The sequence below is a fragment of the Canis lupus genome, chromosome 14 (genome assembly GCF_048164855.1).
Source record: "Canis lupus baileyi chromosome 14, mCanLup2.hap1, whole genome shotgun sequence".
In the NCBI taxonomy this organism is placed as follows: Eukaryota; Metazoa; Chordata; class Mammalia; order Carnivora; family Canidae; genus Canis; species Canis lupus.
In genome coordinates this window covers 61,535,454-61,549,372 of record NC_132851.1, presented here as the reverse complement: position 1 = coordinate 61,549,372, position 13,919 = coordinate 61,535,454, and the positions used below count along the sequence as shown (strand labels likewise).

At 33.8% G+C, this 13,919-nt stretch overlaps 1 protein-coding gene and 1 long non-coding RNA gene across 7 annotated transcripts in view; one reads left to right on the top strand and one right to left on the bottom strand.

Annotated features, from left to right (window-relative positions):
- The window catches only part of LOC140604173 (uncharacterized), a 99,197-nt gene that overhangs the window by 58,704 nt on the left and 26,574 nt on the right, over positions 1 to 13,919 (bottom strand). The gene's annotated exons all lie outside the window — the stretch shown is intronic.
- The window catches only part of LOC140604171 (sulfotransferase 1 family member D1-like), a 36,285-nt gene that overhangs the window by 558 nt on the left and 21,808 nt on the right, over positions 1 to 13,919 (top strand). The window lies entirely within an intron of this gene.

Genomic DNA, 13,919 nt, shown 5'->3' with positions numbered 1-13,919 from the left:
TACCAAAGAATTGTATTGTATAGATAGAGTTAGATAAATGCATTTTCCATTGATAACTACCTTATTTTCTTTTTCCAAAAGTAATTTGATTATGTGGCATGTTTTTCACTACAATTCATATGTGATCTTTTTTATCTTTAGAGAACCACTACGGTAATGTGTTCTTCAATTTCTAGAAATTTATTACTTTCTTAAAGGTATCTTTCTTTTTTTTTTTTAAAGATTTATTTATTTATTCATGAGAGACACAGAGAGAGAGAGAGAGAGAGAGAGAGGCAGAGACACAGGCAGAGGGAGAAGTATGCTCCATGCACAGATCCTGATGTGGGACTCGATCCCGGGACTCCAAGATCACTCCCTGGGCTGAAGGCAGACACTAAACTGCTGAGCCACCCAGAGATCCCCTCTTAAAAGTTTTGAAACAAAATTTGAGATATGTTATTTTTTTTTTAAATGCACCCTTCTATAATCACTTCAGAATGGTCTTTTCTATATCTAGTTGATTTATTATCAAAGCAATATTCTAAGAACCCCACATCAGGAAAGAAGTTATTTTACATCATTAAATTGTAGTAATAAGAATATTTAGCATTATATTTTAATAACAGATAAAAAGCCAAATATTTTAAATTGAAGCAATTCTAGTAAGTCAGATTAATCTATTTAGGCTAATTCCTGTGACCAGTCAATACAAGTTTTTAAGTGGATAAATGTTTACAGTCACTTTCATTTTTCTAAAAAGATAGAAATATTTTCCTCAGGTGCATGAACATTTATAAGCCCAAGTGTTCTGAAAATGTGCCAAAATTATATTTTTATTTTTTGGTATGTAGATTTTTGGTTATCAATATTTATAAAACTATATTGAACTTCATTTTTATTATATCCCCCACTGAATATGGGGACAAGTAGTTGAAGCCTGTGATATTATATGACACCTAAAGTTCCAGATATACTAAAAGACTAAAAGAAGCATTTTATGTGGTTAAAAAAAAAGTTCACTTGGGGTCGCATGACTCACTTAGAATTTTGTGATAGCTCAGAGTACGCAGAGGGTATTTTTCAACAACAATTGGACTCTGTTTTCTTTGGAATGTTGGCAAATTTATATCTTTCTTCATTGCATCTAAGAGCAACTTCCTCTTGTGTTCTGAAACTTGATAGAAATAAACTTGAAAGAGTTTGAAATTGATTTCAAAAGTCATTAGGAAGTAGCTTTCCAAAGCTTTTATAAATTTGTAGAATACTTTCAAGGATCTGTGTCCAGGCAGAACCTAATATGTTCTAGTCTAAGATGCACAAGTAAGACAAAGTCATCTACTTCTATGAAGGACTGAAGCTTTACTAAGCTTCACAATGTACACATCTCATCGAATCTCATAGTACCACATCCTGAGAATAGACTTTAGAGAGGAGGAGGAGGAGTAGTGGAGAAAACACTAATCTTCCCTAGAGAAAAGAAACTCAATGTTTTGGAAAAGATTTATTGATAAGGGATCGGACATTGCCCAGGTAATTTTCTTTAGGTCTCATCCAGCTCCCTATGGACAACTTTAGTTGTCCCCCTCCAGATTCCATCCTGTTTTCTGCCCTGCAAGGCTAATGTGTATGGATTACATCATGTGTGGCCTCTAGGGAACAAACATCTGTTATCACAGGATAAACAGCTCACACTGAGCCCAAAAAGAGATGGGATATCTCTTGGCAATGTGGATTTAAGGCTTGATATAACTCCAGTCTTCTCAAGTTAGCAGAAATCAATGCTTTCAGCCTGTATAAATGTCATTATTTCTCAAAGACTGGGAATTTTGTATCCTAGCCTCCAAAGAATGTTTTGCTACAAAAATTACATTTCTCATGGAAGTTGTAGACAGACAAGGAAGAAGGAAACATTTTAAAGGAGAATGATGAAATGCTTCTGTTAACAGAAGTGCTTGAATTGGTTTAACATTCAGACAGAATAAATATATATGTGTATATATCATACACATATCATATATCAATTTTTATTTTTTTAATTTTTTTTCAATTTTTATTTTTTATTTTTATTTATTGATTGATTGATTGATTTAAGACACACACAGAGAGAAAGAGAGAGAGGCAGAGACACAGGCAGAGGGAGAAGCAGGCTCCATGCAGGGAGCCCTACGTGGGACTTGATCCTGGGTCTCCAGGATCACACCCTGGGCAGAAAGCGGTGCTAAACCGCTGAGCCACCCAGGTTGCCCCATATATCAATTTTTAAAGGATGAGTTTAGAAACAGAAAACAAATAGAGGCCAAAAAAATAACAATGCTATTATCTCATAAGACAGGAGTCAAAACAAAAATGATGAAGTAAGGGAAGAGGCAAGATGGTGGAAGAGTAGGGGGTCCTCCTTTTCTCTGGTCCCCCAAACTTACCTAGATAACTTTCAGACCATCCTGAACATCAATGAATTCAACCTGAGATGTAAAGTGAGAACAGCTGGAATGCTACAGAGAGAAAAGTGATCACTTCTGATAAAGTAGGAATGTGGAGAAGAGAAACAGAGGGGGTATATCAGAAGATAAATGTAGGGGAGGAGGGTAAAGAGCCTCTATAAGCTGCTGCAGGAAAGAAGGGCAGCATATAATCAGGACCTTTAGAATTTGCTCCTGAGAAAGTCTCTCCTGCCTGAAAAGTGCTCAGTAGGGAAATAGGGAAGAATCACAGGAGGTCAGTGAAGTCTCAATATCTCAGATACACAGTAAGAATAGGGGCGGCAGGAAGAAAGCTCAACTTGTGTCATAAACTGCAAACCGAGGTCAGGTTGTGGGACTGATGATGTCCTAGGTCCTGGTAAAGGACTGGAACACAGCAACCCTCCCAGGTCATCTGGAAGAGGTGTACCGGATGCACAGTCCATAGTCTAACAGCTGAGCACTCTCTACTCCAGGGCTTGGCAACAAACAGAATTGGGCTATCCTCTGTTCCCTCCAGGAGAGGCAGAACCAGGGAGTGCACAGGATGATGAAAGTTCTCCCACTGTTAGCTGCCCTCCAATTTGTATGAATCAGGGCCCCCACGCCTGCCCCCAGGAGGATCTGAGCCAGTGTGCACTGAGAAACTGCAGTTCAGTACACATGGGGAGCTCTTGGCTCCGGAACTAGAGATCTGGCCACCGCCATTTTAATTTTTTTCTTTTCGCATTTCAGCTGGGAGAGGTGTGGCCTCTAGGGAACAAAGGTCTCACAGGATAAACAGCTCACACTGAGCCCAAAAAGAGATGGGGTATCTCTACCCAGGCACAGACACCTAAGAGTCAGTATAGCAGGCCCCTCCTCGAGAAGGCCAGATGGAAAAACAAGGGATGAGCAAGTTTACTGACCAAGCAGCCCTGGAAACTCCAGGACTGAGGAAAAATAGTATATAGATCTCAAGGTTTCTCCCTTATGATTTGTTTATCTTTTAGGTTAAAAATTTCCAATATTCTTTCATGCAGCCAAGAATACTTTACCTGGCAAGGCTGTCATTTAGAATAGAAGGAGAGATAAAGAGCTTCCAGGATAAACAGAAACTGAAAGAATATGTGACCACCAAACCAGCTCTGCAAGAAATATTAAGGGGGACCCTGTAAGCAAAGGAGGGAACCCAAGGAAACAATCCTCAGGAACAGGGACTATATAGGTAATGCTATGACACTAAATTCATAACTTTTTAAATAGTTACTCTGAATGTGAATGGGCTAAATGATCCCATCAAAAGACACAGGGTATCAGACTGGATAAAAAAGCAAGATCTATCTATATGCTGTCAACAAGAGATTCATTTTAGACCTAAGGACATCTCTAGACCGAAAATGAGGCAGCGAAGAACAATTTTTACCATGTATATGGTCCTCAAAAGAAAACTGAAGTAGCAATCCTCATATTGGATAAATTAGATTTTAAACCAAAGATTGTAGAAAGAGATGAAGGGGGACACTAAACCATACTTAAAAGGCCTATCCAACAAGGAGACCTAACGATTATGAATATTTGTGCCCCTAATGTGGGATCAGCCAATTATATCAATCAATTGGTTACCAAAGTAAAGATATACATAGATAATAATACACTAATAGTAGGAGCTTCAACACAGCACTCCCCACAAAGGACAGATCTTCTAAGCAGAGGATCACCAAAGAAATAAGAGCCTTGAATAACACACTGAACCAAATGGAATTCACAGATATATACAGAACATTCCATCCTAATACAACTGAGTACACATTCTTCTTCTGTGCACATGGAATTTTCTCCAGAATAGACCACATACTGGGTCACAAATCAGATCCTAACTGATACCAAAAGATTGGGATTATCCCCTGCATATTTTCAGACCACAATGCTTTGAAACTAGAATCAATCACAAGAAGAAATTTGGAAGGAACTCAAACACTTGGAGATTAAAGAGCATCTACTAAAATATGAATAGGTCAACCAAGAAATTAGAGAAGAATTAAAAAGTTTCATGGAACCTAATGAAAATGAAAGCATAAATGTTCAAAATATTTGGGATACAGCAAAGGCAGTTCAAAGAGGGAAATACATCTCAATAGAAGCCTCCCTCAGAAAATTGGAAAAATCTCAAATACACAAGCTAACCTTACCCCTAAAGGAACTGGAGAAAGAACAGCAAATAAAGCCTAAATCAAACAGCAGAAGAGAGAGAATAAAGAATAGAGCAGAACTCAATGAAATAGAGACCAGAAGAACTGTAGAACAGATTAATGAAACCAGATAGGAGCATGGTCTTTGAAAGAATTAATAAGATAGATAAACCCCTAGTCAAAAAAGATCAAATATTAGGTGAATCTATGATAATAAATATTATATTACATAATAAACACAATCACCATTTTATATTTCAGAGAGCATATATTCAAAGTAAAAAGAAAAACTCACATACTGTGGATGTTAAAAGTTTTGAGAGAAATTGACAGAAACGTACAGAGGGAAGTATTACACAATATTAATCTGAGAGATTAAATTTTAAAAATAGTTTGAAAATTTAAAAATATGATATTGAACTCATTTGTATATATATACATATATAAACACACACATTTATGCTTATACTACAATAAATAATACAACTTGCAGCAAAATGACCATGTATTAACATGGAATCAAAATCACATATGAAATACACAATTTATGATGTTTACATCTTCTAGACCAACAAATAGAGAATCTAATTAAAAATTGTAAAATAAAACAAATTAAATTAACAATTTAAAGCTGAATTAAATATATTTTCCTTAAAATACTCTATTGGGTTAGTAATCATCATATAATTAAATACAAATTATATAGTAAATAATAAAAACTAGAAATATTAAAGTCTCTGGGATTTGGCCAAAACTGGCCAGGGATAAATTCAGAAATTTAAATGCTTTCATATTAAATTAAAGAAAAAAAAAACCCTGATTACTCATTGAAAAACAACAACAACAACAAAAAACAAAAAAGGAACAGGATGGTCTTCAGAATCCATGAAACTGGTTATGATTGGTTTTGAGTATAGATAATATACAGTGTTAAGTTAATTTCAGGAGTACAGCTCAGTGATTTGACAAGTTTAGACACTATGCTATGTTCACCACAAGTGTAGATACCATCTGTCTTATTACATCATGATTAAAATATCATTGCCTATTCCTTATGCTATACCTTTTATTCCCATGATATATTCATTTCATATCTAGAAGCCCATATCTCCCTCACTCTTTCACCATTTTGCCCACCCCCACCCCCATCCCTTCTGGTAACCATCAATTTGTTCTCTGTATTTATAGTTCTGATTTGCTTTTTGTTTGTTTATTCTCCTTTTTTTTAAATTTTAGATTTGAATCATGTGGTATTCTCCAACTTATTTCACTTAGCATAATACACACTAGGTCCATCCATATTGTGTCAAATGGCACAATCTCATCTTTTTTTATGGCTGAGAAATATTCTACATCCTCTTTATCCATTTGTCTATTGATGTACACTTAAGTTGTTTCCATATCTTGGCTATTGTAGATAATGTTACAATAAACATAGGATAAGCATTTAGCTTTTCAAACTGGTGTTTTTGTTTTCTTTGGGAAAATACCCAATTTTTGAGTTATTGGATCATATGGTATTTCTATTTTTAATTTTTTGAGGAAACTCCATACGTTTTTCTGCACTGGCTGCACAAATAATACATTCCCACCAACAATGTACATGGATTCCTTTTTCTTCACATCCTCACCAACACTTGTTTCTTGTCATTTTGATTTTAGCCATTCTAAGTATTGTAAAGTAATAGCTCATTGTGGCTTTGATTTGAATTTGCCTGATGATTAGTGAGGTTGAGCATCATTTCATGAGTCTGTTGGCCATCTGTATGTTCTGTTTGGAAAAATATTTATTCAAGTCCTCTGCCTATTTTTTAAACAGCTGGCTTAGGGTTGTTTTTTGTTTTTTTTGTTTGGTATTGAGTTGTATAAATCCTTTTATATTTTGGATATTAACCTCTTATTGTATGTATCATTTGCAAATATCTTCTCCTATTCAATAGGTTGTTTTTTGTTGGTGGTGGTGGTTTCTTTTGCTGTTCAACAGCTTTTTATTTTGATGTAATCCTAATAGTTTATTTTTGTTTTGTTTCCCTTGCCTTAGAAGGCATACCTAGAAAAATGGTGCTATGGCTGATGTCAGAGAAATTATTGTCCGTGGTTGATTCCTTATGTCACTATGTACGTGTTGTTTGACTTTAGGAGTTGCTCATAAATCTCTAAGCTTCAGTTTCCTTTTCTTAAGAGAAGGGTAAATAATATCTATCTCAAATATTACTAAAAGGTGAATTATTATTATAGTTACTTTTTTATTGTTAATATTTTATTGATCTTTACTTTGTCAAGCATATTGACATGTTTCAAGTACTTTACTCATTTAATTCTTACAACTATCCAATGTGATGGGACATAAAATAATTCCCATTTTACAGATGAGGACAATATGGCAAATAAAATTTACATAAATTATTCAAAATCACACTTGAAAGATCCTTTTGAAAAATGGCTCCAATCCATTTTATGTGCTCCTTAAATGTTTATTTCTCTACTTTCTCCCATCTGCCCTTGCCTATTTTTTATCTTACAAAAATAGGAAAATTTGTTTAACTTTCTAACCAACTCTGCAGATATTGACTATTTCTCTGCAGGAGAAATCCAAAACTCCTACTTTTCAGGTAAAATCATATAGCACCAAGGTGACAGAAAAATCGATTTTTAAAAAAGAAACAAAGACAAGCACACACATACACAATTATATTTTTGAGGAAGATACATTTGTTATCCTATTCCTAACACATATTTCATTTAGGCTTACAAACAAGCCAACTCTATTACAAAGCAGAGTTGTTTATGTTTTCAGGGACTGAGATGATGACCTCACTGATCTCTTTCATTACTATGGTACTGAAGAGCAGTTTTCTGGATTTTATTAGGCCCCGGGGGATCCCAAATGGAGAAGAGTATAATTAACTCTTTACCATCAAATACTTACATTAAATGATCCTGGCAATAAAAGAGTGCTTGGTAGCAAATGGCATCCAGTACTTCCTGCCTAAGTACAAAGAATTGCCTGAGGATATCAAGTAATAGAGTACATTTATTTTGGGAATATCTGTATGAGATGGAGAAGACAGGCAAGTGCGATTATCTCAAGTAGCAAGCACTTTTAAGGTTAATAACTTTTTCAAGACTGATTATAAAGCACAGATTAAATATAAAAATTTAGGCTCCTAATCTCTTTTTTGGGACTGAATCAAGTATGTAGAATTGTTCTCCAGGTGAAAGAGAATGTATTTTTTTTTTTTTTATGATTTGAATCAGGATTGAAATTTTAAAAAGAGAGTGAATTTTGAGAATTTGATGGTATAAATGGTGATAATATGATAACACTATTAGAAGTACATGCCAGACAGCATGCTGCATTTCATATAATTAACTTGCTTCATTTATGAGATTTTTTCAAGTTTTATTTAAATTCCTGTTAGTTTCATTTATGAGATTATAATAATGACAATGACACAATGACAATGATTCTGTGAAATGGGTAATATCTGGTCAGATAAAGAATTGGATGCTCAGAACTGTTCCCTTGCCCAAAGCCACATTGTTGGTAAGTTCTAGATTTTTCTAACAGTGGCCTTTCCAGCAACAAAGCTGAGTGTTTTCACACATTAGATGTGTTAATACCCAGGATTTGAAATCTGATTTTACTGAATATACATTTTGTGTCATAGGGTAAGTTACTTAAACTCTGAAATTTCCAATGGTGATATGAATTTCAAAGCTATTATTAAGTTGGAGTGGAAATAGACAATATGGAAATTCTAATGCCTATAAGTGCACATAAATCTTAATATTCTTCATACATTACACCTTAATGTTAACCCATGTTACTTTAGCCATTTGTTTTGATAATATAAACCAAGATCATTTGTAAGATATAATGTGTGGGAAAAGAACATGGCCTCATTTCTACATATACAGCAAACAAACTAAAAACAACCATCAAAAGGCACATAATTGGATAATTGATTACACTGATAAACGGCAAGGGTCATGTGAAAAATGCAGAATACTCTGTATTATTTTTGATATTTTATAAATGAGAAGCTTTTTTAAATGTGCACTTTGAGTTTTGATAAAAACAAAGCATCATTTTACTTAGTAGTATCCTAACAGAATTTGTTGGTAATAGAGGAGTGTTCTGTTAAATAGCTCCCCCCTTTCTTGTTCCTACTGTTGTGACTTAAAGCATATAGTTGGGCAAACAGAGAATGTTCATTTTACTTAGAAGTATCATGTTAGAGGTGAAACAAACTGGAGTGATCATTGTGACCATTAAGAGACTCACATATATAGTATTTCTATTGTTAAAATAGTGAGTTTTTATACATTTAAAAAAGTTAATAAAATTTATCCCATTTAGGTCAAGAATTTGTTGAATATCAAAATATTATCACTTCCCAGGAGAATAATGTATTGACTATTATGAGTTTAATATTATTTTTTTTATGATTAAAGCACATCATATCCTCAGGTAAAATATTTCATTATTTTAACTCAGTAATGGGCATGAAAGTCAATTGTTTTGTTCAGGTTAAGATAGGCTAACATTGACTTTTATCAGTGTGAAGAATATTAAGGAGTTTCCAAGGGCTTATAATTACCTTCCAGAGGAAGTTATATTCCAAGGGACATTTTCAGAGAAGTAAACAAAAGAGACCTAAGGGAAACAACCATCTCATTTCAACATATCCTGAGCTCTCACCAACTCAATTTCTCTCACATAGTAAGTCATATGCAACTCGAAGGTATTATTCTTCTAATGATTTTTTGGCTCTAATTCTTAACTTTAGGATACTCATTTAAAGCTCTTGAGAGTTTAAAGGTAAGTTAAATTTGACTGCATATTTTACACAAATACTTTAACTTGGGCTTTTTTAGGAGTCATAATGCTAATTTAGAATATTGAAGTCATGCAAAATCTGAATCAGATTTAGGAGATTTTAAAATACAGACATGTAATTAGTTCACCTTTATCTAAAATAACCAAATATCATTAAAAACACAAATATTGCAAAAGTTACAAAAAAGTGTATATAAATTAAAACATTTCATTATATAATTTTCACACATGAAACAAAGTTAAAAATGTACAATTTCTCCTGTTAGAAATCGTTCCAAATAAAATTTTATACAATCAGATAAAATATATGAGTAAATGAGGATAAACTATTAAATCATTAACATGATTCAGTTTTTCTAAAAATCATTTCATATGCATTTTAGTAAATAATATCTCTATGTATTTATAAAGCACTTTATTGTGTGTGAGATATTGACCAAAAGGAATACTATGTTTTCCTCTTTTCTACCTAGAATATTCTTCTGTATCTTTAATTAGCTAAATCTCATGGTCAAAATCAAATCACACCATTTGTACTACAGATCTGGTGACCACTTCCACATTATTGGACACTTTTTAAATGTCATTTTATATTAGAATTTAAGTCTTCAGTGTTTATATTACAAGGTAGTATAGAATAGTGATTAAGATCACTGGTCCTACAGTCAAACTATCTGGGTTCAAACCCAGTCCTGCCACCACTGACAGTGTGCCCGGGGCAAATTACTTAAGTTTCTCTGTGTTAATTTCCCCTTTGTAAATGGGTATAATAGGATTTAGAAGGTTTTTATGAGGTGCAAATAACAAAATATGTGCACTAAAAGCAGGGCTGTGTGTCTGTGTACATGTGTGTAAATGGGTGTGCATTTTGAATAATGATTTAGAATGTAAGTTTCTTGTTGATTGAGTTTATGATCTACTGATACTTCTCAGCATATCCCAAAGTGCTAGCTTAATAATTAAAATTACAGTGGTAAGATAAAAAACTAATCTCTGATTATTCTACCTAGAATACTACAGAAGCTTCATTTTATTTTAATATACATTTATTAACATCAATAAAGTGAAAACTTTAGAATTACAGAATCAAATATATGTTCCAATATTGGGACAATGAATCTAAAATTCTAACTAGGGAAACAGACATTGTAAACACACTAAATATGTAAAATAGTATCAGTATATTAAGGATATGGAAATGGAGAAAAGACAGTAATTAATTTTGTCTTTAGGTCATGAGGAAGTCTTCTCAGAGGATGTGAAATTTGTGCAAGATTTTGAGGAATGAATGAGTTTCAGATACACAAGAGTATCAGCTCAAAGACAGAAAATGCAGGTGCAATAGCTAGATGTGGAGATATCTATACAGATGTAGATATGTACATCTAATGTCCAAATGAGGAAGAGATAAACAGAGGGTCACAGAGGTTGATGTGAAAACCGGGGAAAAGCTCTTTCAACTCTATCCTTTCGATTTTGGGGCCAGTTTTAGAGATCCCACTTGCAGTTGGCATGTGGAGGGGAGGAACTGAGCTTGGAGATAAGAAACTAAAACTAGTTTTAAGATCATTGCTACAGTACAGGGTGGATGATGAAAAGGACAAAATCAAGGCAAATTTGGAGGCAATTGTAATAATGATAATATTAATAATGGCTACTACTTACCAAATATACCCCATGTCTTATCAATATACACATTATATCCATCATCTCATTTCACCATCACAATAGCTCTATAAACTAAATAAATCATTACTTCTGTTTTAAGATTAGGAAATTGAAACTTGGGTTTATGATTTGCCCAGTGTCACAGTGGTAGTACGTGACAGATCTGGCAAATGTATCTAGAGACGTTATAGTCTAGACCACTAAGCTAGTTCATAAAAAGAAGATGCTTTTCCCAGGAATACATGAAAGATAAAAATAATCAGATCTGTGAGACAGTTGGATTTAGGAGATTCAAGAAGAAGGTAGAATCTAAGATGACTTAATAGATTTTTTACATGAATGGTGGGATGAATGAGTTACACAAAGAATCCAGGATGAGAACTGGTTAGTGGAGAACAAGGCTAATGAGTTAAACTGTGGTTAGTGAATTTGAAGAAATTGAGGAACACTTGGATAAAAATGGGCAATGGCAGTTGAATAAATAGGTCTAGAGCTCAGAACAAAGGGGATCCCTGGGTGGCTCAGCGGTTTAGTGCCGCCTGCAGCCCAGGGCGTGATCCTGGAGACCTGGGATCGAGCCCCATGTCATGCTCCCTGCATGGAGCCTGCTTCTCCCTCTGCCTGTGTCTCTGCCTCTCTCTCTCTCTCTCTGTGTGTCTCTCATGAATAAATAAATAAAATCTTAAAAAAAAGTTTGTCAAAAAATTATTAAAAAGTTTTATAGCACTTCCCTAAATAGGATCACAAATTATTATGAAGCAGTACTTAAAAGATAAATAAACTTTTACTGGAGGCCAAAAGTCCAAGAAAATTTTGTCCATTAGCACAGAGAAAACTAAATTTTAATTTTGTACTAGCTTACTTTTGATATTTAAACTCACTTTTAAATAAATTCATTTTAATCTTAGCTAGCTTATTATATTTTTATTAACTATAATATATGAAACATAATAATTATATTAGCTTTATATATTTATATTAAAATTTCCTCTCAGGTTCCTGGGTAGCTCAGTGGTTGAGTGTCTGCCTTTGGCTCAAGTCGTAATCCCGGGTCCTGGGATTGAGTCCTGGATTGGGCTCCTGCGGGGAGCCTGCTTCTCCCTCTGCCTATGTCTCTACCTCCTTCTGTGTCTCTCATGAATAAATAAATGAAATCTTTAAAAATAAAATAAAATATAAAATAAAATAAAATAAAATAATAAAATAAAATAAAATAAAATAAAATAAATTCCCTCTCAAAATTCTTTTCCCAAGACCTTCTACAACTTTTTTTTTTTAACATTATGATTTTTTCCTTTGTTTTCTCTTTAAACAACCAGCCTTGCTTTAGGATGAAATTACTTTCTTTTCCCTCAACAACAACAAAAAATGCATTTCTTTTCTCAAACCTTCTCTTACTAAAAATACATCATATTTTACTGGCAAAAAGAGACATGTTTCTTATTTCTAGTAGCTTTAATTACATATATTAATTAGAAATTTTAACCTTTAGAAACCATAATTTCTAGTGAAAACTAAGAAATAAGCAATTGTGAACTGTTTGCTATACCAGAATTCTTTAGATTGGCAAATTTATGAATATACTTCATAATTGCTAAAAGCATATGCCTTTTTCAGTTTCCCAATGTAGTATTAACACATCCAAATATCTTTTAGTTTCTCTGCAATAAGAAGCCAAAAGTAGATATACCTAGGTTCAGTAATTAATGTTTTAGTATTTTGTCATATTTGGAAATTATCTAGGTATTAATTTAACTTAACTTATTTAATTTAGCTCAACTTTAAAGTTTGAGCTTACCAAAAGGATTTTAGAAAAATAAGCAGATATAAATGCTGCTGAAAAGAATTGCTTCTAGAGCTAACTTTTGTTTTGCAAAAGGATTTGTAAGAGGAGTATAGTTTTTTCTCAATTCCAGAAAGAATAAAGTAGTAACTTAAGTGACATTTTAGGTTGATCTGTATATCATATTATCCTCAATTTGCTTCTTTCCCTCTGCATATTTTTTTTAAATTTTAAATATTTCTGACAATATTGAATAACGCCTCTCAGGTGTAAGATGGGTCCTTAAAGACGGTGCAAATAATATCATCTTCTCAAAAACCAGAGTCACTTACAAAATAGCAAAAAAACAAAACAAAACAAAATCAACAACCTGCAAGATCTGGGCAGGCAGAAAGCCAAGCATAGTTATGCAAATGAGACAAGCAAGAACATCATAGCTACCCCTGAGATAGAAAAGTTCAATGAACAATGGGTTTGGATTTGGAAAGGAAAGGTAATGTGATATTTTACTTTGCAATCTCTACTGAACACTACAAACAGAGATTAGGAAGAATTGATTCAAAGAGAAATAAGTCAGAGAAAGACAAATGCCATATGATTTCACTCACATGTGGAATTTAAGAAACAAAACTGATGAATATAGAGGAAGGGGGGAAAAGGGAGGGAAACAGACTGTAAGAAACTCTTAACTATAGAGAACAAACTGAGGGTTGATGGAGGGGAGATGGGCAAGGGGATGGGCTAAATGGGTGATGAGTATTAAATAGGGCACTTATTATGACGAGCACTGGGTGGGTTTTTTTTTAAGATTTTATTTATTTATTTGACAGAGAATGAGAGGGAGAGAGAGAGAAAGCACAAGCAAGGGGAGCCACCAAGGGAGAGGGAGAAGCAGGGAGCCTGACATGGGACTACATGCAGGACCCTGGGATTATGGCCTGAGTCAAAGGCAGCGAATTAACTGACTGAGCTACCCAGGTGCCCCTAGTGCTGAGTGTTTTGTGTAAGTGATG